The following is a 23,890-nucleotide window of genomic DNA, read 5'->3' as shown; positions in this document are numbered from 1 at the left end:
GCATTGCTTCCCAAATCCCAAATAACTTTTCATAGTTATCCTTTGGACTGTTCACCCACCACATTCCTATTCTGTTTCCCCTGTGTTCCAGGGCTGCATCTCCACTTATTTCCGAAGTCTCCAGAGCTCTGAGATGTGCAGGGCAAACAGTAAAGAATCACATTAATCCTGCTTTGATCTCCAAAGGGAGATCGTAGCAAAAATGAGGTCACCACACAGATAGGCACTGCTGTGAAAAGGAGCCCCCTCCCCTTTCTCTCTCTCTTTCTTCTTTCTTTCCTTTGTGTGTGTGTGTTTCTATAAGATATCTTTCTTGGCTTCAGGACATCCACTGCTAGTTGGCAAACTGGAAAGTGTCAGTGTGAACTATAACTTTTTATTTAAAAGCTCAAGGATTAAGCATCTTAGATGGAGCCATTTTTTTGTCTTACAGATCTAGATACTGGAGTGTATGTACTCCTCTTGTCTACCTGGTTATCTACATAAATACATTGGACCACTTTCCAAATGCATGCCCCAAACACAACCTCCACAGGAACTTAAATGCCTGAAAAAAAGTTATTATTTCCTCTGCCTATCTTTACCCCTGCATCCTGTAGGCATAGAATAAGAGTAGTTAATCTGCTTAGATAATTTAAGACTTAAATATTAGAAGGACTATATTGACAATTTCAAAATTTGAGTCTGAGTGCTTTGGCTAAGCAAAGCTTAGGGGATGACAGATGTGATAAAAGAACTGCCAAAAACTAGACTTTATTAAAACTGAAAAAGTATGATGTTTTTGTGGCTTTGAAAGAAATGATTGTTATAGTGCTCACTCAATCCAAATGTGTCCCTAAACAAACAACTATAGGGTATTTTATTTTATACTACCTGATATTTATACACACAATACAGTATTTCACTCTGCTTGCATATGCACACACACATTCTAGTGCTTTTCAAACCACCTCCCATATATATATAAATACAGTTAATCAGTATAGTTAGTATAGCTGAGCTACGTACTCAACACGAGTGATGTGTACATAATCATAAACATTTGTGCTATGTGCACATCCTTCCCCTCATTTCTCAATTTTTTGTCAGCGCATCAACATCATATAGCAAGAAGCTGCTTATGAAGCTGTAGCTGCTGTCCAGCTTTTTTCAGAACTTGTTGAATGGGAGGAATACCTGCAGATATCTGAATGTGTTTTTAAAAAATGCTATTCTGTTTTACATCATCCCTATTAGAGTTGATTTTCATTTAATCTCGGTGGGCCAGCCTCCATGGCAGCCCAATTCACACTGACACGGAGGCTACCCAAATGCTTCTTCTCCCCATAGGACAGAGTGCACTAAGCTGCTTTGCTTCAAATATGTCCTTTTAAGGTGATTTTAGACAACCAGTTTGGGAACAGCTTGGAAGGTGGACTACCATGGAAAGAGAGCGATCAGGAAGGAAGAAAGCAAAGAGAGAAAGCAGGTGAAGGAAAAAAAAAAAAAAACAACCCATGAGTGATTACTTAGGCTGAGAAACCTTTTGTGGCCATAGATCCTATCCTGTGAATTGCTGAGTTTATTTTCAAACTCAGTGTCTGTTCTCACCTTAGTGGCCTCCCTTTTCCTTGATCCATTCCTCTAAATATGCTACCAGTAAGATCAGCTTCTGGAGAATTTGTAGTGGAAACTACCAAAATATTTTTTATAGGATGCTGGGGATATTTTATCGGATATAGATACATAAAGCACAGTGTTAAGCCTCTTAGGAATCCTCATCTTGGTGATATTTAACTGCAGAACGTTATTGTCATGTTCCTATGAGGTGATTTGTGTGTTGTTACTTGTGACTTAACCTGCCTCTACAGTTTATTTTATAAACTAACTTTACACATATTTTCTCTCTAGAAAAGCAACAATGTTTGATACCTGTTGGTCCTTAATGATGGAAATAAGCATTACATCTTAATTAGCTTTAGTTTTGCTAAAAATTCTAATTTCTTCAATCTGCTCTTTTCCTTTCACCAGAATCCGAAGGGCCTAGTATATCGTATGTGTGTAAGGAGAGGAGAGAATAGGCCTCCTTGTCTTTTTAATTAAAGTTTATGCAGCTTGTAGAAAGTAGTAATTTTCTAGAAAATTAGATCATTTTAGATCACTGTAGTTATACTCTACTATTTTAACCATGGTTCTAAGCAAATCTTGCCCTTTAAAAACCTTCAATTATAAAGAAAGAATACTGAAGAAGTACTCTGAATTTAAATTATTCAGATTTAGCAATCTGACCCTACCTCCATGAGAGTAGTTATAAATGAAGTATTCTACAATGTATGCATGGCATGACAGCCCAAGTTGGTTTCTACACAGCATATCAGAGTGACCGACAGCAGTTCCCATCTCTGCTTGTTGGAAATGGTATTACTCTTACCTCTGTCCTAATTCTAGGGGTTATGATTCACATGCACAAAGGGACTTCTTAAGTCACTGTTCTTTTTCTCAAGTTGGAAGTCAGATTTAACCAGAAAGCAATCAAGGTATTGGACTATAGGATTAAAAAAAAAAAAAAGGATTACTTTAAGTATATTCACCTAAGATTTTTAGAGGTCTCCTATTGCCTATAAAGCAAAGACAAACTCCATTTGGGGTTTGGGGCATTCCTGTGGAGGCTTAGAGCTTAGAGGTGAGGATCTTGGGTTCTCGAGTCAAACTGCTACATAATCTTGAGCAAATTATATTTCTTCTCTGAGTCCTCAGTTTTCTTTTTGTACAACTAGAATGACAATAGAACTGACTTATTTGGTAATGGTGGAATTAAATGAGATAAATGACTGTAAAATCCTTAGTAAGGTGCTTTGTGAAAAGTACTAGCTAATGCTTACCATTAACATTAATATAATGCTTAACAAGGCCTTTTGGTTTCTCCTTCTGCATCTCCTTCTGCTATTCCCTTATTCTAGAAAGCCCTCCCTGGCTCATTGTGCACGAGGCTATGTTCTCAGCTCTCCAGCTTTGCTCAAGTAATAACCCTCCAAAAGTCTTCTCTGATGCTTGAAATTAGGTGTCTGTCTTTATGACTACATAGCACCCACTGCTTATTTCTTTTATAGTATTTGTAGTTTTGTGGGGTTTTTTGTCATTGTTGCTTTATTAACCTGTGTCTCCCTAAGTAGACAATAAGCTGTGGTGTAAGTGCCATGTAATATTTATCTTCCGTTTTCAGTGCTTATAACTGAACCTGATGGATAGTAAATACTTAATATATGTATGTTGGATGAATAAATACTCAAACTTTCTGTTTTGTTTGCATTTATAACTAAGTTGTAGTTAGATGGATTCTTCTACATTTAGTTTACTTAGTGTGCCTCAAGGAGAGTATTCAAAGAGACCTATCGTTCCCATAAGTAACATTATGAAGAGTTTTGGTTATGGGCTCTGTAATGAATTGTTGGTGTTTTCAAGACAAAATATCTTCAGCTAGCTTCTCAATTTAATTGAAGAGCTCATGAACAAGTTGGGTTTACCTGTGAAATCCTTAGACATTTGACCATACTATTCAATGTATGGCTTTTGTATATTCCTTGGATAGTGATTTAGATTATCTACATGATTATCTACATGAGTGTTCATAGTTAAGTTTCAACTATCACAATGTGCTGGACAACTGGATTGCAATTAATCCAATTGTGCCACTGGTTTAAGGGACATATATATATATGTAAAAGTCATTAACAGAGATTGCATGGATCATAAGTATCTTCAAAAGACCATTTAGGCTTATTTGACTGACATCTTGGGTTCATACAACTCTAGAACAGAAATACAGAGAAACCTTCATTACAGCAGGCTAATTTGAGGGAAGGTCAGTATATACCATAATATGTCAGAATTAGAGAATACTGTGTGTAACCTACCATATAGAAAATATTTGCTCAGTTCATGATCTCACAGTTTGTGAGATCGAGCCCAATGTCAGGCTCTGACCTGACAGCATGGAACATGCTTGGGATTGTCTCCCTGTCTCTCTGTACACCACCCCCCCTTGCCTATGTGCTCTCTCTCTCTCTCTCTCTCTCTCTCTCTCTCTCTCTCAAAATACATAAATAAACATTAAAAAATATATTAGGAAATATTTACATAATCCAGGGACCAATATTCTGTAGCCAACACCTTATAACTTGGGTCTGCTTTAAAGAGTAGGCCAGGATTCTTTGTAATCGTTTCATTAATTGTCAGAAACAGTTATTACTGGAGTGTTTGAAAGCAGTTTGTTTTCTTAAGATTAATCACCCCCTGCAAAGCTCACTTAATTAGATTTGTTAACTCTCTCACTTCCACCAAAGGAAAAGTTCAGTCAATTCCCCATCTTGGAATTACCAAATGTTTCAAAGGCTCAGGTCTAAATTAACTAGATTTTCCTGGAACAACTTAATAAATATATGAGTTATGTGATAATAATGATGATTCCTACTGTTCTGTTCATGTAAACCATAATTGATTTTATAATTTTTCTCTCTCCCCCTTGAAAATAAAATGAAGCAATACAAAATTTAAAAATAAATTCATATCATTGTGAGAACAATAGAATTTCCATTGATGATGAAGAAATACTATGCTCTTCAAACTAAAGAACGAAGTAAATATTTTAATTTGATTGCAGGTCGAATGAATGAGTCTCACAGAAGCTGCAAGAAAATCTTGGGAAAGGTCATGTGGTCTATTTTCTTGCACTCAGGCAGGGCACTCCTCTGCCATCACAGAGTCAACATTACTCAAAACCTAGTACAGCTCTAACCCTGCACTTACATGTTCCCATGAGGCATTTCATTTCCTGGCTCAGACAAAGGAGGTCAAAGAAAGGAAAGGAATGGAGAAACAGGAATTTGTATTTTGCAACTGGCATAAGACAATACAGAGTATGGGATCCTAAGATTAGGAAACTGTAGATAACTAGTCAGGGAAGTGGTAAAGTTTGCTGTGCAAATGGATCTTTGCATTTCTGCCACCTCTTTTGTGGCACTTCCCATTTATATGTGCCCCACATCTTTCCATGAAGGCTTTGAAGCAGCTTTAATAACTGACATGTAAAACAAAATGGATTATTTTACTCTTCTCTCTCTCACTTTAGACTCATGCTATGGAGTTGCTCACAGCAAGATATTTCTGCCAATGGAACTAATCTTTTACTAGTTTTATGATTAACAAAATGACATGCATAATAATCCCTTGCTTTCTTTTTCCTATGTAGATAATATTGGTCCAGGAAAAGACAGCCTTTTTCTTCCCTCTCAATATCAGAATCAATTTTTGTCACATAAATACGGCCTAAATAGTCCATCTATCAACCATATTTAAAAGATATTCAAACAAGAGTCTACAACTTCTCTTGGAAGCCTATTCCTTGTGGTTGCTGAAAGGATAGTGTGAAAACTTTTTATTGTTTTAGATTGGACCTCCCAAGCCTGACTGTGAATTTTTATGCCTGAGTACCTAAAATACTCCAAGAAAAACATAGCTCAAACCACCACATTTTGCTTGCTTTCAGGTTCAAACCCTATAAAACCACCACATTTTGTATGGTTTCCACACCAAACCATAAGCTGGCATGAGATCCCACTAGATGCTCTGTTCAGGTCTAATTGAGATGTTTACCAACCTTGACAACATTTTTGGCTAACTTGTCACTAATTTGGAATGCAGGTGAAGCAAGCTGAGTTCTCAGCAATAATTTCTTCATTTGGATCCCTTTACTTGGCAACCCTACCCCCAACCCCTGCCACCAACTAGAGGCACAGAGCCATTGCATTGTCTTGGGTCAGTCATTATTACTTCCTCTGTGACATTCTACTGATGCTTGCCTTGCCTTGGACCTTAGTCTTCCCTTCAAAACTTAGTTCTGCACTTTGAGGCTAATTGGATAAATCCACTTTTGCTAAGGTGCTAATAGATTTAAAAATTATTAGGGAATGCATAGGGCACTAGATTGTAAGGTCCTTGTGGGCAGGCATGGTCTCTTGCTGGCCATTTAGAGTTGCCAGATCAAATACAAGATTTTTATTTGCTAAATCTGGCAACGCTATGGCCATTGTATTTCCATCTTCTAAAAACCCCTGCACAGCAGGTGCTCAATAAATAATGGTTGACTGAATGAATGAAAGTAGTTGAGGGGTATATATCTTGGAATCTTTTGATTTGCTCTAAATTATATTGCATAGGGAGCTGGCTTACTGTGTAGGCTTGAAGCTGTTTTTATATGATCTTAGGCTTCTGACTTTTTGATGGAAACTGAGGTGTGCCAGTTCTGCATTTTGTGTGACAATTGTTCTAGAAGGGCATCCTTCTTTGGAGGAGCCTGTGGCATAGAAAGGGGTGAGGAAGAGAATACCTGCTGTTAGATCCTAGTTCACTATGACAGAGCAGTCCCATCAATTGAGTTGGGAGGCCTTGAGAGAGAGGGGAAGAGTCTTGCTGTCTTTCTTTCCTCACCAGATTGGGGATCTCCCTTGGTAATCACAAATATACAAATAGAAGCCTCCTGGGAGTTCACAGGTACAGGGAGGACAAGTAATAAAAGTAGTTTGGGCTGACTAGAATATTTTATAAATAGTCCTAATGCTCCCAAAGTCATCATCATGAGGATTCTTAAGGCCTCTGTGGATGGGGGAATACTGTCTCAACATGTTTATTTGATAATTATGTTAAATTATCAATTACATTTATTATTGAAACTGCTGTAAAATCATAAGGGTTCTCTTACTTTAAGAGCGAGGGGCCATTGGATACAAAGGCAGTGTTGACTTTTTCTTCCTTTATTGCATCTACTGTTTCTTCAGGAAGTTTCCAGAATATTCCCAGTACTTTATTATGCTTCTCCTTGGTGTTGGTCAGTCAGTATTTCTCCTAAAAATGTGGTTTGGAAAGTTAAGGAATTAGTGAGTAAAGTTCTTGCTCTTCAGGGACCTCCTGAATATATCAGATATTAGCATGTTACCTATTTATGTAGAGCTGCGACTAAAGCTCATGGCGGGTGTATCTTCCTGTATTAGCTGCTGCTGAAAGACAAGAGAAATACTTTAACTTTGACACAAGTCAACTCTGAGCCAGACTAAGCCTAGAATTCACATTTCCACCCACACATTCCCTCAAGTTCTGCTTCGTGAGTGGATTATCTCTGATGCTTGTTTATCTGATTTCTAGAATCTACTTCTGTCCTCAGGCACATTGTCAGATAGAGGAAAACTATGTGCTGTCTGGCTACTGAATTCTGTCCCTCTAACAAAACAAGGTCGAAATGACTTAAAATCTCATCCAGGAAGAGTGCTCTCAAAGGTGTAGAATTTTGGTTTCCTACGCTTGATCATTAAAAATGTGGGTTTTGCAAATGAACAAACAAACAAAAGCAGAAACAGACCCATAAGTACAGAGAACAAACTGGTGTTTGTCAGAGGGGAGGAGGTAGGAGATGGGCAAAATGGGCAAAGGGTAGTGGGGGACACAGGCTTCCAGTTATGAAATGAGTAAGTCAGGGGGATGAAAGGCACAGCATAGGGAATATAGTCAATGTAATGTAATAGCGTTGTATGGTGACAGATGGTAATTATACTTGTGGTGAGTACAGCATCACATACAGAACTATGGAATCACTATGTTGTATACCTGAAACTAATGTAACTTTTTGTGTCAACCATAGCTCAATAATAAAAAGAAATAACAAGAAAAAGAAAATGATGGGACATTTTAAAAAACTGTGGGTGTTGGAGTCAAATCTACCTGGCATGGAATCTTGGATCGGGCTCTTCAGTGGCTTGAATCAAGTTCTCTACTCTTCTAAATTCTAGTTTCCCACTATGGAAAGGAGAGATAATTATAGTATCTACTGCATAGGATTATTAGAATTAAATGATCTATTACATGGAGAGTCTAGCCCATACATAGCAAGCGCTCAACAAATGACAGCCATTATTGTTCAGAGTCTGGAACAGAAGATTTTCTTTTTAAACAGAATCTCAGAATGTTTCTGTTCAACAAACACACCTGTGTGGCCTGGATTCTGGTTGTGGGCCATGATAGAAACTGTGGCAGTAATGTCCCTGCACCTGGTTGGCCACATTCCTGGCTCCTCCCCTGAATGTCCAGCTTCTGGTTTAACTGGAAGTTAGGATGCAGGGCTGGGACACCCTTGCACCCTGTTTCATAGCCACAACTAGAGCCCAGCAGGAAGGTGGGTGAGTGCTGGTGCCAACCCCAATTGCTTCTGAAATTGCTGGCTGCTTCTCTGTACCTAACTTTTACGGGTTGGGTGTTTTGGGGACAGTACATTCCCAGTGCTGTAGAGGAGGTGGCTGAGCCCACTGCCTGAGGCTGTGCTGGGTTTCTGGCCCTGCCCCCAAACTTCCAACTGCTCTTCTGGCTCAACCAGAAGTTCAGGTGTGGGGTGGCCTGGGAGAGTGGGTGGGGTGCAGTGGAAAATACTTGAGCAATGAATCTAGAGGCCCTGGGGAAGTGTTTTTGGTTTTGTTTTGGTTTTTGGTTTTTGGCTTCTAAGTGGGATTTTACTTTATGCCATTTGTCCCTTCTACTTCTTCTGGGCTTCCCAAGGGTTTCCATCCCACCAGCAGTGTAAAGGCCACTGCAGGTGAGTTGTGAAAAGAGAGATTAGAAGAAGGAAAAAGTTGAGATGGTTCCTCCCTTTAGCAGAGTCTCTTCTGGCATCTCTTGATGTTGTCTCTCTTCCTAGCATTTTTGATCTTTTTAGTCTTTCTAGAATGGTCGTTCACTTCTGGTTGTCCACAGAAATAGAACCTGAGGTTAAAACACTGAGAGAACCTCACAATTCTTCTTTTTTCATCTTTGTTCACCTTTCCCATCTTATCTTCCATTCTCTTTAGTATTCTTCTTTCTTAGAAAATAGGTCCAGGGAGCTTTTCAGAAGAACAGCAGGAAAAAACAAACAAAACAAAACAGAGGGAAACTAGGCAATAAAGTAAGGAAGATGGAGAGGAGGAGGAAGGGGGGGCGGTGACCCCCTCAATCCCAAGTTAACAGGAAATGGTCCTGAGTTAATACAGAGCTGGCAAGGCTTCCTGTCTTACTTAAACTACAGAAAGGAATTGGCTGAAATTTGATAAAATTGTAAAGGAAAATCCGTGGGGGAAAACCCTCCACAAGAGTAGTGATGATATTAAACCACTCAACATGTTAAGGAAGTCTGGCTATACGCCTGCAGATGACCTATCCAGATAGACTAAGAGGATTAAATTATCTCTTGATATTGGACTGTATGTGTATGTGTGTGTGTGTGTGTGTGTGTGTGTGTGTGTGTGAGTGTGTGTGTGTGTGTGTGTGGTGATAGCTACGTGTATTTTAAATATAAGGTAAGAATTACCTATAAGCTTGTTAGAATGGGCTTTATTTTTTATTAAGCATAAGTTTAGTTCACATTTATTCGTTTATTTATTTACCAGCATATTCAAAACACACAACAATTCCGGTAGCATCAGAGCAAAATAAAAAGATGACTCCTCTATTCATGGAAGACTTAAATTAAATAGGAAGCCACCAAAATATGATAAAGCTAACTAACTTTAATCATAATGAGTGTACGGGGAATACGGAGAGGTAATAAAAAGAGTACAAACTTCCAGCTGTAAGACTAGTGAGATCTGAGGATCTAATGTATAACATGGTGATGGTAGTTGATAACACTGTATTGTATAATTAAGCATATAAATTATCACCAGAAAAGAAGATCAATATGTGAAGTGATGGATGTGTTAATTAACTAGGTCAGGGATCCTTTCACAATATACAAATCACCATGATGTATACTGTAAATATCTTACAATTTTGCTTTGTCATTTATATGCCAATAAAGTTAAAAAACTATTAAGAAGAGTAAATGTTTTCCTTTCACAGGATTATATTACTGATATGGATTTGTATAATAAACTTTCTAAATGCTACTGCAATGGTAAAAGACCCTCCTTGGAAAGAATCCTAGGTGTCTCATTTCCCCAGCAGAAGGGCAGCAGCTCATAGGCAGGAAGTGGCCACGTTTATCTTTGTGCCTCTCATGCTGGGACAGGGCTGGGCACATATCAGTGTTTCTTGAGCTAAACCAAACTGGGGGAGAATAGTGAAGGGGAAATTCTGAGGAAAAGTGATTTAATTGTTTGCTTATTTTAGCATCCTTATTGTCTGGGTGGTTATTGGATTTAGAAACCCACTCCCATTTTTCTCCTGACACTGAACTCCCAGAATATTCTAATTAAAACAATTTCTTTCTGGTCCCCATTTATTGAGCACTTCTTATGTGTGAGGCTTTTAAATATCCTGGGTGCTCAGTCCTCATCACAGGTGATACCATTTAACACTTACACAGGCCAGAGATGTGGGGATCCTGACTGTTGTACACAGCATCCTGCTCGTTGCCAGGACTCAATACAACTTAAACAATAGCAGCAACAGCTGTGAGAAGAATCCAAGGACCAATTTGTTGGAATAAAGCAGAACAAGACTTTACCATATGGTAGATATATCTCAGATGGGTTTATTAGATGTAGGATGATTTTTCTTGTAGCCTAAGGGCTTTCTGGAGGGAATCTGAAATCTTTTCACTATGCCCACATCATTGCCAGATGTGGATATAGTGAAATAGACCTTATTCTGTGTGTGTGTGTGTGTGTGTGTGTGTGTGTTTGTGCACGTGCACATATGTGCGTGTGCAAAAGTAGCAAATTCTGATTCCCATAACAAGTTTCAGTTATCTCACTTTCACTTTCTTATGCAAAAATTTCTTCTTGAGCCTTTCAAATGTGCAGCAGGACTCTGTCCCTGCTCCATCAGAATATGTTATGGGTCATAATCATGTTCACCAAAATGTAAAACTAGAGGCAGTAAAAGAATGATAAAACATGGCAATTTCATAAAGGGCTTTGTTAGTCTTGTATTCTAACAGGATGTATTGGAGTCCTCCACCAAAACTTAAAAATTCATCGTGATTACTGATACCATTAATCAGAATTTGCCATGTGAACAGCTCAGAGCTCTGTTGTATTAAGCTGTCATGTGGTTGCAATCATACCTTTCTAACTGCCATCAGAGGTAACTGTCAGCAACACCATGTCTTCTCTCCAGTCTATTGCGGCTCCAGGTCCCCAGGGTTCCATCCTGAGTCCAAGGTGATTTGTACGGTACGCTAATGACCTGCTGATTGTCTGCACAAAAGCGTAATTGTACACTGTTCAGGCAACACTGTGATTCTACACAAAAGCAAAGGACTGTCTGGTGTCAAAATAATACCATAGTCTAACTTTGATAAAGGTTTTTTAACTGACTACAAGGTACTATTTGGTGCTAAAGCATGTGGCAGAAATAATGTTTATTCAAATAACTAACAAGTTGCCAGCAGGGGGAAATTTCAGGAGTGTGTGTGTGTGTGTGTGTGTGCAGGATGCTGTTTGATAGCTGTTTCTGTTCAGATTTTTGTTCTAATTTTGAAAGGTATAGAAACTAGCAAATATCTTTTTTCAGTTAGATATTTATTCATGGCGCTGATTATCAATGTACATCTTAAATAAGATGTCACTGAAGGGTTTTCCTACTAGGTAATAAAAATGTGTGGTGAACACTATCTTGATCTATTTTCCTCTTTGTCTTTTGACCTACCTCTCTGATTTGCCTCAGTGAGCAGGTGAAGCCATCAATACTCTTCCATGGGTGTGACTGCCCCCGTGTCTCCCCTCTAAACCTGAGGACAGAGGAGAGAACATGTCCAGTGATGGAACAATTGAAAGCCACTGACAACCCTATCCTGCTCCTCTTTTTCCCTGACCCCATGCTCTGCTAGCTGAAGTCTGGCCAGTTTGTGTGTGTGAAATGGGCTGGTTCTTCCCTACAGGGACTTGTCACTAAGTCATTTATCTGTTTAGTGATAGAGGAGAATTCCTGCTGAGACTTTGACCCGATTCCAAAGCTTGATTCCAAGACTTTACTTGTTTCATTTCTTCATTCATTTGTTTATGCTTTCACACATTTGGTGATAGTTTTAAACCTGTTGTTATATATCAAACACTATGCTAGCCAGGATGATAATGATGAATAAGATTTGGCCTCAGGTCTCAAGCCCCTTGTTGTCCTATAGGAGTCAACTGGCTATTACCAAATGCTTAAGAGACTACCAAGCATCCCTTGTCAGCTCAGTTCTGAAAGGATTTAAAGAGAATGTGAATTGCAACATGTTGGCAAAATGAAAGGTTCTCCATGGGACTGTATGCATATTTAGGGCAAGAAGCAAGTCTTGTCCTTGGAGTTATTTATGGCTCTGAGTGCAGGAAGGACATAGAGCACATGTTCTATAAATGTTGATTTTTTTTGAATTTTTGAATTGGAATCAAATTTTGGAATTTGGAAAAGAATCTTTAGCAATGGACAGTAAATTGAGGATGCCAAGAGTAGGGGCTTTGGGGTCAGCTATGAGTTTGGCCTCTACTGATACAGCTTCACTTAGTAGTCAGTAATGGCCTTTGTCCCATCAAATTTATTTGTCCATTTCAGAATCTTTGTGTTTAAAACGTGTGATATGTCAGTGCATGTGCTAGGTGTTGTACATTCAAGAGTGAACAAAATGGAAACAGGATCTTTCCTCATGTAGCTCCCAGTAGAGGGGGTATGGGGATCTCAGAACAGATTAAGAGGATTCCAATAAGGTGTGTTAAGTTTCATGAGAAAGGAGTCCTACTGTTACCAAGGAGTCATCCTTGGTGACTACAAATGGGAGGGGTTGGAGGTCAGGCAGACAAGTTCTCCAGCACATAGGGACAATGTGCCGAGCCCTGGAGGCAAGAATGGTCAAGGTGCATTCCAATACTTAAATATATCCAGAGTCATTGAATTTTCACCTACAAGGAGAGGAGCTTGAGATGAAGCTAGGGAGGTGAATGGGGCCAGACCTTGCATGGCCTTGTAGGGAGTGCTAAGTAGTCTGGACTCCACCGAAGACCAAAAGGAATTTATTGAAGGGATTTGAACAGGCAGCACTACAGTGAAATTTGTATTTTTGAACTATTGCTTGGGCTACATATTGGATGAAGGATGGAGGAGGTGAGAGATATACCAGTTAGGAAGGCTTTTGCATAAATCCAGGTAGGAGATGGCCCATAGTGAGTGTGGTATTGCGGAAAATGCATAAGTTTGAGAATCCAGTAAGACCTGGCTCTAAAACTTAACTAGCTTTGTGACTGTTAGCAAGTAATTATTATTTTATATAACCCCCACACCTTCTTCTGCAAAACAGAGTAACTTTGCCTATTCCCAAATGGAATACTGTAACCAACCTGCCAGATATTACATGACACACACTTAAATCCTAGCCCCTTCTTGTGCCTAACAGTAATAGCCCTCCTTCCTCCTTGCTTGTATTTCTTCTCCTTTGATGTACAACTTTGTGCTTTAAAATCTTTTTAATGTTTATTTATTTTTGACAGAGAGAGAGAGACAGAGAGAGAGAGAGAGAGTGTGTGTGTGGAGGAGGGGCAGAGAGAGAGGGAGACACAGAATCTGAAGCAGGCTCCAGGCTCTGAGCTGTCAGCACAGCTGACAAACCGCAAGATCATGACCTGAGCCAAAGTCAGACACTTAACCTACTGAGCCACCCAGGTGCCCCTACAACTTTGTGCTTTTAAATAGGATATTTTGTTACTGTTGTTGGTCCTTTTTATTCCTGGACCATGTGTATGGAGAAGAGCCCTCTTTTTTCTTTCTGCCTTTGTGACTACTATAGTTCTCCCAGAGCGTTCTGGGCCATCACAAGGTTACCTCTGAAGTTGCTTCTGTGGAACACTTCATTCTGTTCTGTGTGATGTTACAACCAATGAAAACCAAGCTTAGTAAAGATGAAAATCTTTGCTCCCTTCACTTTTGGAACTTTCTGGTAACTGTATTCTCCTCCTCATACCCTCGGAATGCAGCTTTGGTATTATCTTTGGCTGTCCTCGGGGCTGCTTCTTAAGCACTTGTGGAGAGACAACTTTGTATTTTTTACAGAATAGACCTTATTTTCACTCGGAGAATATTCCAAAATCCTGTCATATTTTCCTTTCTGACATCTCTAAAACTCATCTTTTCCCACTGGTCTCTAATAGCTAAAATCCTTTCCCATATTTTGGACCTCTTTTTCTTCTACTCCTTATAAGTCCCTCCATTGTGGTCTCTATTCTTGAGTTCTGTCTCTGTTAAAGCAATCTCCTTGGTACCTTCATTACAACATCTTTTTAAAATGCTCTCCCCAGTTTCTCTCCTCTGCATTAAATCTGGACTTCAGGGACTTTCACTGGTCTTCACTGCCTGATTAGTTTTTCCCTGCTGGTTTCTTATATTTCTTCTTAATTTCTTAATACCTGACCTCTTTATATGTGTTCTTTTTATTTTACTCATTCACTTTTTGTTTTCTTAGGCAGTTTTCAAGCTGTCTCCTCCCTAGCCAAGGACATTTTCTTTCCTTTTTATATGCCAAACTCAGCCTCAAACAAGTCGTATCCTGAAACCCCTTTCTTATTTTTCTCATAACATTCTTCCTTATTTGCTAATGCCTCCCTCTTCATGATAATGGTCTTTTCTTCATCAGGTGATGCTACTGCTATTTAATAGAGTGTATGTATATACTGTTTTGATATAAGCAGATCTATTACTTATTAAAGAAGGTCTCTGTTATTAATTGACTTAAGTCCATTCTCTCACTTCCATTACCACTGCTTGTTTGAGGTTGACAATTGTAGTTACCTCCCATTCAGTCTCACTGCCTCAGCTATCTCTCCCAGCTCCTCTATCCTTAATATTATTCTCAGAATGTCTTTCTGATCTGGTGCATTTCTCTTCTAAAACAAAACAAAACAAAACAAAACAAAACAAAACAAACAAAGCTTCTGGCTTTCCCTGGCTTGTGGAATGAGATTTATCTTCCTTAGGTGTGCTTCAAAAATCTTCACACTGTGGCCCGTCCTCAACATTCCAGGTTCACCCTGTCACTTTTTGACCCCAAATCCCAAATTCCAGTCACATGGAACAGCTTAAGGATGTTTGCAATACAATTTACTATATATAGAGGTTGAGAGCGGACTGCTACATATCAAATTTAAGCTGCAGAATTCTTTGCCATTTTTTTAAAAAGTCAAAAGATTTCATGTAAAAACCTGTCTTTCTGGTTTCTCTCAGAAAATATGGCAATACTGCATCATATACATACCTGGCAACAGAAGGGTGGAATTGAATGGTGGCCGCCCCTTTAGACGAAACAGGCTTTTCTCCAATTTGCCCGTTTCTGCCACTGTGTTTTGTATCCTCAATGTTGAGGCAAAGGGGCACTTGCCATCCACCATTGCTCTTGTGCTTTGTCTTGCCTGACAGTATTAAGACACTGTCGTTCTGCATCTTTCCACATAAATAGCAGATGGGTGGATGCTATTTTGTATTTCAAGAAACATATGGGACCTACTTTACTCTTTCATCCTTGTGGCCCCTGTAGGCATCTGAATTTGGCTCTCTGACCAAGTGCCTTGCAGTAGGGTCTGGCTCCATCACTTGCTAGCTGTGTAGCTTCAGGCAACTGACTTAAGCATTCTTTGTCTCACTTTCACCTTAATAGTGTGTACCTCACAGCTTTTTTGTGAAGATTATGTGAGATAATCTATGTAGAGAATTTAGTAGAAAAATTGGAACATGGAAATAATTAATAATTCTTAGCTATATCATTATCACTATTATTATTATTCTGTTTTCCCAAAATCGAATAGTGGGAATATTAGAATCATAAGGGACATGATTTTGGACAGATTCTTTTGGTGCCTACTTAGCCACACCTTTCTAGCTATCAGTTTTGTCACTTACTGGCTATGGGCCTGGTCAAGTTGTTTAACCTTACTGTACCTCCATTTTATCATCTGTAAAATGTTAACAAAAACAGTATAATAATAGTATCCACTTCTTTGGTTATGATGTATCATTTGAGATAACCACATACAGTGTATCACAGCTGTCTGCCACATAAGAAGCATGCAGCAGACCTAGCTGTGATAATAATCAGCTGCCCAGGCCTCTGTTGCCCAGGGGAAGTCACCCAATAGTTGTGAGGACCCAGAGAGCCAGGTGATCCACCTGCCTGTGATATATGGTGCCCACAGGTCTACATGGGTTTTTCAAAAATGGAAATATAATTTGCATACCATAAAATTCACTCTCTCAAAATGTATAATTGAGATTGCACAAAGTTGCAAAATCATCACAACTAATTCCAGAAAGTTTTCATCATCCCCCAGAAGAAACCCTATACCCTTTAGCTGTCATTCCTCAAACCTACCCCCCAGCCCTTGGCAACCACTGATGTGCTTCATTTCCATGGATTTGCTGGTGTTTGTCTTCAGGGCTCTGACTTGTGCCCCAATTGTCAAGAACTGTTAGATATTTTGGCTTGAGAGGATATCCCCAGGGCAGCGATAACAAAGCATAGGGGTGATTCCAACACCTCACAGATCAGGCTCTCCCTAGATTCCTCAGGGAATCTGCCAACATTCCGGTGTCTCCCCCTGACCCACTGAACCAGACTGTTGTCCAGGAAGGGGAAATTACTATTCAGAAAGTACCCAAATACCGCTCAAGAATTGGTTGGAAGAACATGATCCTCCTGTCTAGAGCAAGGACAATGTGTTGTGCTCATGAAGACTTACTTGGGCTGGGCTGTGGGCTGGGATTTAAGAGATTTAGGCTCAGTCTTGGCCCTACCTTTCAGTCAGTCCCTATGTGACACTGGATAAGCCACTCACTTTTTACTTTGTTTCTTTGTGAAGGGAGGGATTTGGACCAGGGCAGACACCTGGGAGGCAGACATGATCACTGGTATCTGTAGGAAGCTTTTCTGTAGGTTAGACATCAGTTCTAACAAATCCTCTTTATGTGCTCTGAGGACAGCACTGCTTTCTCAGTCTGGGCTTAACAGCTGTTCAGATTGTTTGTAATGTGGAGGCAACATTGCTGAAGCCCACTGTTTGGAGTTTTGGTGGTTGGTGTGGAGCAGTGTTGAGATTCAACAAGAAGCATGGGAAGCCCCTCCGCTTTGCTTGCTCACTTGTCCCCTCTCTCTCTTCTTCCCATATTCCAGTAATGAAGATTGCAGGTAATTTTAAATTGCAAATAGCCCACAGGAATGCTAAAGCCACCAGTTGTTAATAGTCTAGTGTGAAATACTCAGATCTAACAATTAGAAGACCTTTGGTTTAACCAGTCTTTGTCATATTAAAGACATTTGAGTGGGTAGATGATGGCACGTGCACACTGGGTTCCTGGAGCCCCAGGACAGGGACAGAGTGATGCAGCAAGGGAGGGGATGGAAGCCAAAGACAGTTACTAACATGGCAGTTTTGCTCATTCCCTGAGTGGCGGCACTGTAATACATCTGCTTTTGCTTTGGGCAGGGATGCTCTAAACTAGTCATGCTTCATCTAGATCATCTTTGGGTGAGGTTTTTATCATTCTGTCTTACTTTGTTAATGACTCTGAGAATCAGTCATTTTGGTTTCCAGGAACAGACTAAGACCTGGGCGACTGTGCTTCTAACTTTTCATAGTATCTTAAATCCACTTGTCCCAAATATTATCATTTATCTCTCACTTAGGTCATAGAACCACAACTCCATTCAGGTCAGCTCTGTGAAACACTGGGAAGAAACAGCAGCTGTTTCTGGATTCCGGTGGTTCTCTTTCCTTTTTTCTTAGTATGTGCCTCCCAAGCCCCCTCATTCTACACCCTTTCTGCATGCAGATTCACTTGCATTTAATTTCAATTACAATTTTTCCTCTTTCTTTGACAAAGCAAAATAAATGAAGGAATAGAGAATCCTTAGGCATACTTTGTGTGTCCCTGTAGTCTCTGCCTCATTGTTTGGAAACCACAGACTTCATCTAGATGCCAATGAATCCATCACCGGGGTTTGATTAAGCCATGTCTTTACCAAGATCTTCCCCTGAGCAGTGGCTTAACTTTTTAATCTTTGATTTATAATTTTACAGTTGCTGAGACAGAAGGAAAACCCACACTTCTTTGGAGGAGCATGACCTTTTCCCATATTGCTTCCCACTGGACTTCCTGAATCCTGGCCCCAGACACCATCATCAAGAAGACCTTATGGATGGGCTACCTATCCCTGAGAGAAGAGGAACATCAACGGCAGTTTCTAAAGAGATTGCCTTCTTCATTTCAAGTAATGGCTGCAATCAGGGTCAGATTAAAGACAGACCAGCTGGACAACTGCTTGGAGGACCAACCTACGAGGGCACTAAAATGTCCATAGTATGCTAACACATACTTTATATTTCCGTGGAAATATAAAGAGAGGAAAATGATACTAGCACTAATTTTAGGGAGAAGCCTGTCCTCTACTAAAGATCTGGCAAGTAGTAGTTTGATGGAAACACCAATTTATTAGCCTACATGTCTCTGCACTCTAGGGCTTGAAAATGAAAACATAATCAGAGACTATCTTCCAGTTCTAGGATGTTAGCCTTTATTATGTCTTCATTCACCTGGAGGTAAATGTTAACTAACACATTTAACTAACATAGATCAAATCAAATAGAGCTTGAACTCCCTGCCTATGGGCTGGTTGATTGGACTCTGTGTTGAGTTAATTAGATCAATGGAGACACTGGGTGGAGTTGAGATCTTTAAAAATATTTGGCTGAAGGGTGATATTACTGGGTATTTGTAGCTGAGGACATCAACAAACATTCTTAGAATCATGAAATATGGAACCGGTGGTCACATTAAAAATTTCAACTAATGGTTAAGTACTTATTGGACACCAGAGACTTAGGTATAAGATAGACATGGTTCCTACATCAAGGAGCTTACATTCTAGATTTCTCTTGGATATAAAGAGCAGTGGCCATAGCAAACAACTGAACACAAAGGTATTCTTGAGTCCAGGATTCCATTTAACATATTAATTCCTATTGCCTTAATCAAGCCTAGTGAGCATACATTTATAAGACTTACCAGTCTGCATTCTATAAATGCTCTGTGAACCTGCCTAGATTGTTTCCCTAGCAAGCTGCGTAAAGTCCCATGGTGCCAGAGGAAGGGGGTAGGGTTAGTTAGAGATTCTGGGGAGAGAGATATCAAGTGACATGGGTCAGGAAAAATGAAGAGATAGAATTTGGGAAGCAACTATTGCTTCTGTTTCATGTGGGGAAACTGTAGTGTGAAAAATGCTAGGCTGGGAACTTTGAGACCTAGATCTTTATTCTAATACAAACAAGCTGTGTGACTGTGGGCAGTCCACTTGGGGGCTTCTTCGGCCATCCAAGACCCCTTCCAGCTCTAAAAATGTTAACATCAGGCCCCAGTCTACTGGACAACTGGCAAATTTCTAACTCAGCTCTTCTTAAGCTGTTAGGTTAGTAGATCTGCAACAGTCACTTGATTGATTGATTTTTGGAGGAGTTTTTATCAACCTTACAGGATACAATAAATCTGCTTCTCCCCTTAGGAGTTGAGCAGGTTCTAGAAACACACCCTGTAGAGCTCAGAGAGGCTTTATTCCTTCCTTTACCCTTTATTCTCCTTCCTTTACCCTTTATTCTATCTGTGCCTTTCTCCCTCTCCTTTCCTTCATCACACTTCCTTTGAGCATATACCACATGAAATGTACCAGGTGTGTGCTAGGTTTGGAGATACAAGCTAAACTTGACATTTCCCCACACTCCCACACTCCTTTCACAGGAGAGGGTACAAAACCCTCCTTGCTTTCATCTGCTGGCGTTTCTTTTAGTGAGAATCAGCCATGTCCCAGGGGAGTGTGCTGGCGGTACTGCTGGGGTAATGAGTTCTGGGCAGATGTCCCATTCTGCTCAAGCAGTTTTGAGGTGCCTTGACATATGCCCCTAGGCAATCACTTAAACCCAGGGTCCAGAAAAAAAGGAAGAGACAATCATTTACTTCTTGGGGTAAATCTGTAAAGGGACAGTCCTCCATACAGTGATGGCCACTGTCTGTCATACCTCTTGCAACCCTCTCTGCCCAGGTGGGGAGAATGTAGGTGATTACTGCCTAAACTTAAAAAAAATACCTCTTTAATAGATAGACATCTTTCATTATACTGTGCTTTATATTTCATTATGACCGGTGGCCTTTTTAAATATATATATTTTATATTTTTCAAGATCAGATGGCTGATAGGACTTAGAAGAGAAACAAAGAGCTTGGTAACTCACATAGGTGGAAAGTTGACCATGGAATAATCGACAGCATATTCAAATATCTTAGTGAGTGCTAGCGGAGCTGCAGCAGAAAAGGAAACATTCTGTCAACCATCTCATATTTCCAAATATCTGGATACTGGCCATTGTGAAGACAAAAACTACAGATGATGGATCTTTCCAACTCTCATCTGCATGGTCTGAAGTCTTGTAGCTCCAGCTGTTGACTCTAAGCCAATTTACATTTGTTTTCTTTAGCCCTCTTGAGAGAAAATAAAAATCTTATTTTTCCAAGCAATTAAAACTCTTCTGCTTCAGCTAGAATGAAAGAATTAGGAGTTATTTCTCCTTGTGTATAATTGCATGTTTCATTTTTGTTGTTTAATGATTGACAGAAAACTGATAAATTGAGACATCTTTGAATCAGGTTGAATGTACTCTCTTGGTGGCTCCATTGCTAATTTGTTTGCCTATTTCACAGCATATTTTGCTCTGTAATGGAAAGGTTTATTAAATATGAGGGGCGCAAAGCTGTCTGAATACTAATGAACTTATTTGCCAAAATTTAAATGTTCCTTCTTATTAGGAAATGCCTGTCTCACTTAACAGGATCCAAATTGAATAATGAAGAAAATTAAACTATATTGTATCCTCAAGAGACATTGTGTGTGAACTGTAATAGAATAGTGATGGGGGAAAGGGATCACTTTTTAGGAAAAAGAGTAGATAATTTGGATCATATAAGAAAGGATAACTCAGGGGTGCTTGGGTGGCTCAGTTGGTTAAGCGTCCAACTTTGGTTCAGGTCATGATCTCATGGTTCATGGGTTCGAGCCCTGCGTCAGTCTCTGTGCTGACAGCTCAGAGCCTGGAGCCTGTTTCAGATTCTGTGTCTCCCTCTCCCTCTGCCCCTTCCCCACTCATGCTCTTTCTCTCTCCCTCTTTCAAAAATAAATAAAAACATTAAAAAAATAAAAAATTTAAACATAAATAAAAAAAGGATTAACTCAGAGAAATCCAACTTTTTTTTGAAAGAAATATACTCACAGAAATTTAATGAGCAGGATTGCCTACTGCACAGATGATCTATACCTTTGGCTAGTTTAGAATGAGAGTAAAGTCATAATCATACAGCAATGCATGCTAGGTTTCAATGGTTACAATTTACTAACCTTATTCCAGTGTAAGGCATTACATATACCTTATGGAATAGGAAAATCAATAAGCTTGAAAAATGAAGACAGATATCTAGAGAAGTACAATAGGGAGATAGAGTTTGAGCAATTGCCCCAATTCTTAAATTTAGCCTTTTGTTATGAGGCTGCCCCTTGATTAATATATTTACTTCCATTCCCTTGGTGTTACCACTAATAAAGTTCATGATCAAGATACCCTTCCCTTGCCAGCATTTGAAGGGCATTGTGGGAGCAAGATGGCTGCCCACTAGACCAGGAACACAGGCTGGGAGAACTTCAGCAGCCACACAGACTGTTGAATATGGTCAGTGACAGAATGTATGGAGGGAAATAAAGTGACAGAGGGAAAGTGAGGGAGAATGTTAAGATGAAACTGTGCAAAGATGGGAATTCATTCCTGTCAGTCACTTAAATAGGAAGGTATCCACTGGAAAAGGATGAGATGAGAAAGGACCCTAAAGAAGAGAAAATAAACGGAAGAATGAATGTTTCCAGAGTTTTCTAAAATTAATTATCCTGAGATTGCAGGAGGAGGAAAGGAATATCAAGAGAAAAAGTAGTCCCTGAAGCCTGTGAAGTCTCAAAAACAAAACACAAATAAAAAAAATTTTAAAACTAAAATCATACTCTTCTAGAAAAAGAGGCTGTGCATTAACAGAAAGTTTGATGACAGCAGGGTTTGTATTTAGGGATTTACTTTCAATCTCTAAGAGAAGTTTTATGTGACATAGTTTCAAAAGACAATGTGTCTTGTGGCCATAATTCAGGGCTTCAATTGTAAAGGGGAAAAAAAGAATGGTCGATGCATCTCAGATAAATACCAACGAGCTGTGCAATATTTCATTTGAGATTTGTATTATCCCCAATTAAGTTTTAAAAAGAGAGACCTAGTGCATTTGATTGCCTCTGTGGGAAGGCTTGAGAATTATAAACTTAGATTTCTCCCTTGGAGTGAAAATTTGCTCTGAAAAATTAAGTAAATAATCTGGGGACATTAAGATTCATCTCTACCATTTCAAATCATGATCTGTTCCTTCAGAAAAAAAGAAGTTGGAAAGTAGGAAGCAGAGGGGAAAGAGATGACTGATGGGTGGGTGAGCAAGAAGGGTAAATGAATACTGCAAACCGAATAGACTATACAATTTGTGAGAAAATGAACAATAGAGTTTGAAGGATAAGTGGGTAATGTGGAATATGAGATAATAAGACATTTAAGCATAGGAAATTACTAGGGAAAGGGAGGATGAATTAAATGGGAGATGATTGAGGGAGGCAGGAAGGTGAGGAAGGGAAGAAGTCATTGGAATGGGAAACAAAATGTGACTAATGGCTGTAAACGGCAAGGTTGAACTCTTGATGGCATGTCCCCCAACCTTTGGAGAGCATGCACAACCTAGAAAGAAAGGAAGAAAAGATGAAAAGAGTTCATGGTTAACATAGAATCATGAGGGCAATAAAAGAAGTAATGTGTATCATCAGTCCTCAAGAACAAAAGCATTTCTAGAGCATTGTATTAGTCTATCTTGTCCATTCATCTATGGACAGAATCGTCTTCATCTACCTTTTGCAAAAGGTTGAATTATAAAATTAATGCCATTAAAGGAAAGAAAAGCATTATTAGGAGAAGTTGAAGAAAAGATTACATCCAGAACAACTGAAGTGGTGACTAAGTGAGCAACCTGTTCACAGCCTTTTATAAAAATTTTTAAAATTCAGCCACTTAATGAAAGAGCTGGAGATAATGTACCCAAATAGAAATGTGGGCAGCAATGAGGGAGGAAGTTTTAACTGTTGTAAATATTTTATAATACATTCTTCCACAACATTCTTTTTTTTCCCTCATAAAAATGAGTGAGATTAAGTAAAAATCTTCTGGGTATTGCTTTAAACACTGGATGAGAGGATTTATAGCAATGCAAATATTCCCAATAGTAGAAATAACATTAATTTTTCAAGAAGATTAATATCTGGAGGAGATCTAAATGCCTGTGATTATCCTTTTGCTTTCTTGTGTTTGTGCAGGGGATTCCTTTCAGCCAGACAGTACCAGACCCCCTTCGGAGGGAAGCTGATAAAGTAATTTAGGTGGAAAGGCCTAATGAGATAATGATGCTAAGGCCAGTTAACACCTAATAAGAACATAACCACCAGGGATGATATTGTTGCTTATTAATTATAATGATGATGTGGAGGAAAGAGACAAGGTGGCACTCATTTAGCAGAGAGCACTCAGGAGTAAAGCTGTTTTCCCAAAGGGCAAGATGCAGTCAGTTAGAGTTAGAAGTAGGCAACATTTAGCAGGGTCTGAAATTTATGGCCATTGGGTTATCCTGGCGACTGCAGAACTGGAGGCTGAGTAGGAGGTAATAGATGCCTTCCTGAGGTGGCCCCAGGCTGGAGATGGGACTTCTGTGGTTGCAGGGCCAGGCCATGTGTGTAGGCAGAGACTCCAAGCTGATTTTGGGGGGCAGT

At 39.5% G+C, this 23,890-nt stretch overlaps 1 long non-coding RNA gene across 2 annotated transcripts in view; it reads right to left on the bottom strand.

Moving 5' to 3' along the window:
• Positions 1 to 6,718: 6,718 nt before the first annotated feature.
• Positions 6,719 to 23,890, bottom strand: part of LOC122213476 — a 112,095-nt gene continuing 94,923 nt past the window's right edge. Inside the window, exons 2-7 of one of the 2 annotated variants that reach the window (XR_006199535.1) lie at positions 11,647 to 11,728; positions 11,063 to 11,195; positions 10,357 to 10,446; positions 7,750 to 7,824; positions 6,971 to 7,031; positions 6,719 to 6,879 (exon numbers count right to left, since the gene is read on the bottom strand). This is a non-coding gene — a long non-coding RNA (uncharacterized LOC122213476). The remainder of the gene's footprint in view (positions 6,880 to 6,970; positions 7,032 to 7,749; positions 7,825 to 10,356; positions 10,447 to 11,062; positions 11,196 to 11,646; positions 11,729 to 23,890) is intronic. The other variant, XR_006199534.1, reaches the window with a different exon arrangement.

Source organism: Panthera leo, chromosome A2, assembly GCF_018350215.1.
Source record: "Panthera leo isolate Ple1 chromosome A2, P.leo_Ple1_pat1.1, whole genome shotgun sequence".
Lineage (NCBI taxonomy): Eukaryota > Metazoa > Chordata > Mammalia > Carnivora > Felidae > Panthera > Panthera leo.
Note: the sequence above shows the minus strand (reverse complement) of the source record. Positions and strands in the feature narration are given on the sequence as shown.